This window comes from Phycodurus eques, unplaced genomic scaffold, assembly GCF_024500275.1.
Source record: "Phycodurus eques isolate BA_2022a unplaced genomic scaffold, UOR_Pequ_1.1 contig_276, whole genome shotgun sequence".
NCBI lineage: Eukaryota > Metazoa > Chordata > Actinopteri > Syngnathiformes > Syngnathidae > Phycodurus > Phycodurus eques.
In genome coordinates, this window is record NW_026904273.1 from 13,518 (window position 1) to 18,812 (window position 5,295).

General features: G+C 50.8%; 1 non-coding gene across 1 annotated transcript; it reads right to left on the reverse strand.

The window, feature by feature from the left end:
- Positions 1–511: 511 nt before the first annotated feature.
- trnav-aac (transfer RNA valine (anticodon AAC)) lies at positions 512–584 on the reverse strand. The gene has a single exon. It is a non-coding gene; the product is annotated as a tRNA-Val (tRNA).
- Positions 585–5,295: the final 4,711 nt, after the last annotated feature.

Consider the following 5,295-nt stretch of genomic DNA (forward strand, 5'->3'; position numbering starts at 1 on the left):
CCACCACACTTGCCTCTTCTACTCTCCCTTTGCTCTCATTTTCCTCATTCATCAACTCCTCGAAGTATTCTTTCCATCTAGCTAGCACACTGCTGGCACCAGTCAACATATTTCCATCTATGTCCTGAATCACCCTAACCTGCTGCACATCCTTCCCATCTCTATCCCACTGTCTGGCCAGCCTGTATTGATCCTTTTCTCCTTCTTTCGTGTCCAACCTGCCATACTTGTCATCATATGCCTCTTGTTTGGCCTTTACCACCTCTACCTTTGCCCTGTGTCGCATCTCAATATATTCCTTTCGCCTCTCCTCGGTCCTCTTCGTGTCCCACTTCTTCTTAGCTAACCTTTTTCATGTCCAGTGAGGTTCCACCACCAAGTCTCCTTCTCTCCTCTCCTGCCTGCCTCTCTGACCACCTTGGCACATGCACACAACAAAGCTATGGTAACTTTTACTGCAGAACATCACCAGCACACCTTGTACAACAGCTGCCTGACAAGCAAGAAAAGCTGTTTCCTCCCGGTCTCAAACCAGGGACCTTTCACGTGTTAGACGAACGTGATAACCACTACACTATGGAAACTGTGGTGGCTGTTGTGCCCAAAAGCGGACATGGATTTATTGACAGACCAGCCCACCAAGTAAACCAACTCACAAGCAGAATTGAATATTTACAAATGATAAGTCATAATGGAATTTATTTAAGCATTACTGAAGTCAGAATTCTTTTGAGAGGACCAAGTGTTCCCTGCTGGGAACGTCTGGCAGAATCCCCTGTCAGAAGGAGTTTCAACTCCCACCTCCGACAGAACTTTGCTCATGTTCCGGGGGAGGCTGGGGACATCGAGTCCGAGTGGACCATGTTCCACGCCTCCATTGCTGAGGCAGCAGACCGGAGCTGTGGCCGTAAGGTGGTCGGTGCCTGTCGTGGCGGCAATCCCCGAACCCGTTGGTGGGCACCAACGGTGAGGGATGCCGTCAAGCTGAAGAAGGAGTCCTATTGTGCCTTTTTGGCCTGTGGGACTCCTGAGGCAGCTGATGGGTACCGGGTGGCCAAGCGGAATGCAGCTCTGGTGGTCGCTGAAGCACAAACTCTGGTATGGGAGGAGTTCGGTGAGGCCATGGAGAAAGACTTCCGGACGGCTTCGAGGAAATTCTGGTCCACCATCCGACGTCTCAGGAGAGGAAAGCAGTGCACCACCAACACTGTGTATAGTGGGGATGGGGCGCTGCTGACCTCGACTCGGGACGTTGTGAGTCGGTGGGGAGAATACTTCGAAGACCTCCTCAATTCCACCGACACGCCTTCCCATGAGGAAGCAGAGTGTGGGTTCTCTGAGGCGGGCTCTCCTATCTCTGGGTTTGAGGTCACCGAGGTAGTTAAAAAGCTCCTCGGTGGCAGGGCCCCTGGGGTGGATGAGATTCGCCCGGTGTTCCTAAAGGCTCTGGATGTTGTGGGGCTGTCCTGGTTGACACGCCTCTGCAACATCGCGTGGACATCGGGCACAGTGCCTCTGGATTGGCAGACTGGGGTGGTGGTCCCCCTTTTTAAGAAGGGGGACCGGAGGGTGTGTTCCAACTACAGGGGGATCACACTGCTCAGCCTCCCTGGTAAGGTCTATTCAGGGGTGCTGGAGAGGAGGGTCCGTCGGGAAGTCGAATCTCAGATTCAGGAGGAGCAGTGTGGTTTTCGTCCTGGCCGTGGAACAGTGGACCAGCTCTACACCCTCGGCAGGGTCCTCGAGGGTGCATGGGAGTTCGCCCAACCAGTCTACATGTGTTTTGTGGACTTGGAGAAGGCGTTCGACCGTGTCCCTCGGGGAGTCCTGTGGAGGGTGCTTCAGGAGTATGGGGTACCGAACCCCCTGATACGGGCTGTTCGGTCCCTGTACGACCGGAGTCAGAGTTTGGTCCGCATATCCGGCAGTAAGTCGGACTCGTTCCCGGTGAGGGTTGGACTCCACCAAGGCTGCCCTTTGTCGCCGATTCTGTTCATAACTTTTATGGACAGAATTTCTAGGAGCAGCCAAGGCAAAGAGGGGGTCCGGTTTGGTGGCCTCAGTATTGCATCTCTGCTTTTTGCTGATGATGTGGTTCTGTTGGCTTCATCAAGCCGTGAGCTCCAACTCTCACTGGAGCAGTTCTCAGCCGAGTGTGAAGCGGCTGGGATGAGAATCAGCACCTCCAAATCTGAGACCATGGTCCTCAGTTGGAAAAGGGTGGCATGCCCTCTCCGGGTCGGGGATGAGATCCTGCCCCAAGTGGAGGAGTTCAAGTATCTTGGGGTCTTGTTCACGAGTGAGGGAAGAATGGAACGGGAGATCGACAGACGAATCGGTGCAGCGTCTGCAGTGATGCGGACTTTGTATCGGTCCGTTGTGGTAAAGAAGGAGCTAAGCCAAAAAGCGAAGCTCTCAATTTACCGGTCGATCTTCATTCCTACCCTCACTTATGGTCATGAGCTGTGGGTCGTGACCGAAAGAACGAGATCCCGGATACAAGCGGCCGAAATGAGTTTCCTCTGCAGGGTGTCCGGGCTCTCCCTTAGAGATAGGGTGAGAAGCTCGGTCATCCGGGAGGATCTCAGAGTAGAGCCGCTGCTCCTCCGCATTGAGAGGAGCCAGATGAGGTGGCTGGGGCATCTGATTCGGATGCCTCCCGGACGCCTCCCTGGTGAAGTGTTCCGGGCACGTCCCACCGGGAGGAGACCCCGCGGACGACCCAGGACACCCTGGAGGGACTACGTCCTTCGGCTGGCCTGGGAACGCCTCGGGATCCCTCCGGAAGAGCTGGATGAAGTGGCTGGGGAGAGGGAAGTCTGGGCATCCCTGCTAAAGCTACTGCCCCCGCGACCCGACCCGGATAAGCGGTAGAAAATGGATGGATGGATGGAAGAGCAGTTATTGAGCCAACCATCTTTTCTTCTTATTTCGACATCAATATAATTCCAACAGCCATTTGTGATTTGAAGAAAGGAAACAAGGAAACAAACAAAGTGAACAAATGCAATGCAGCACTCTGAATTGGGTTTTACACCATATGCAAAGCTGGACACGAGTTAGCCAGGAATTGATCCTCAAATCTTCTGATCCATAGTCAGATGTGTTATCCATTCCAAAACTAGCCCCAGAAAGGTTTGAGCCCTCTGCAAGTCCCTGTGGAGGATTTTCACTGTCCCAGCAGCACGACGAAAAAGCAACTGCAGTGGTTCGCTCTTGCCGTGACCCGGACTTGAACCGGGCTTGTTGTGGCCACAACGCAGAGTACTATCCACTATACGATCACGGCTTGGGTTGTTGGAAACTATCTCTCAAAATATTTTCTGTCATTTTGATTTGTAATGGGGACCAATGCGCTAAAACCACATGTGAATAACCCAACACAGCTACAAATGGAAAATGTGCTCTAACGTGAGGATTATTTGAGTGTTTTCACCTCATTCAGCTGTTAAATGTGTAACTACAATATTTGTGCAGACGACCTCAATTTTCTTCCTTTCTCCTCCTTTGTTGGGGATGCCACGTGGGAGATAGAACAAGTGGTCAAAACGGCTCAGAGAACCCAACCAGATCCCAAGACTGGACTTCCAGACTGGCTTTTCGTCCCCAATTTCACACGCTCTGAAGTACTTCAATGGGCCCACAACTCCAACTACATTTGGAAGGACGTCAGGGCTCGGTCAGCCGAAAGAAACAAGCGGTTGGCGGATCCTCGTCGCGCCCCTACGCCTGTATACAAACTGGGTCAGATGGTTTGGCTCTCCTCCCGTGACCTTTCTCTCCAGACCGAATCACGGAAGCTCAAGCCACGCTTCATTGGTCCTTTTCCGATCACTGAAGTCTTAAATCCCACCTGTTCAGTTGAAGCTCTCTCATTCGGTGGGGGGGGGGGGGGGGCTGTCATGATCTGTGCCCTGCAGTTCCTTTTTGGAACTTGGGTGGCACTTTGTGCCTCCCTTTTCCCTCTCTAACTCTCCAGCAAGCATCACCTCCTCGCCCACACACCTGTTCTCAATCAGCACTAATCACTGCCTGCATATACAGTAAGCCTTCCAGATCCAGGAATCCAGCACCAGTAGTATCGTCCGTGGTACTCTTGTGATTCGTTCTCTTGTGTTCGATTGATTACTTGGCTACCCACATTTGTACTGACTCTCTCGTGTTCTCCTCCACCTCCAGTCTTCCTTACACGTTTGGCAAACATAACAACCACTACACGACTGAAACTGTTGCTCTCGTGCTATCCATCAGCAGGACCAGCAAACCGTCTCACTGGCATTGCCATGCATTCAGGTGCATACACTCAGTGAAAGTAGGTCAAAAGACTCCTCGTTAGTATAGTGCACAGTATATCCGCCTGTCACGCGGAAGACAGGGGTCTGATTCACTGACGGGGAGTTAACTTCAACTGGTCTTTAGCTTTTCGTGGGGCTCTTATTTGTGGGAAAATGTTAGATATATTGTAGAAGTTATCATTTATTTGCTTAGCTTGCATTAGTATTATGGACAATGTTTAGAAAGAAAGATGTCTCGCCTTCAAGAAGATGACTCAGCAGGAATCATCTGAGAGAAGGACGTGGCCGGGACGTGGCAGGTGCCATGTTTTCACCTTGAAACCCTACCCTTAGTGTGTTGTGTCTTGTAGCTTAGTACGTTATGTCTTGTAAACTTAGAAACCTCCCTATTTTCAAATAAATGCAGGAGCGACGGGAGAGATTGTTTAGAGCGTGTTGAGAGGCTGTAACCTGAACAATCTCCCATGCGCCCTCCTCATGAGTAAAATGACCAACGTCTTCATTCCTTTTGTGTTTATTCATTATAATGTTTGGTGAGATAAATCCAACAGAAAACAAAAAAGCCCATCAGCCCCGTTTCCAAACAGGGAACTTACGCCTGTTTGGTGAACATAACAACCACTACATGACTGAAACTGTTGCTCTCGTGTTATCCGTTAGCAGGACCAGCAAACCGCCTCGCTAGCTGGCATTGCTGATGTGTTCAGGTGAATTGACGTGGTAGACACTAGGTGAATGCAGTACAACGGACTCCTCGTTAGTATCGAGGGTATGTCACATTCCCACTGGAACATGGCCCCTCATTGAGGATGCCACTCGGATTGAGTGGCAAAACATGCCTGCGTTCAACACATTCTTGAGGAGTTCCTTAGGAAATCTTCTCAATTTAAGTTTCAAAAGGTAATTAAATACCAAAAAACTATATAAGTTTGCATACTGTTCAATGATGCACCAGAGAGAAGAGAGTACTTCCTCCCCCCCCCACCACTCCATTATATTA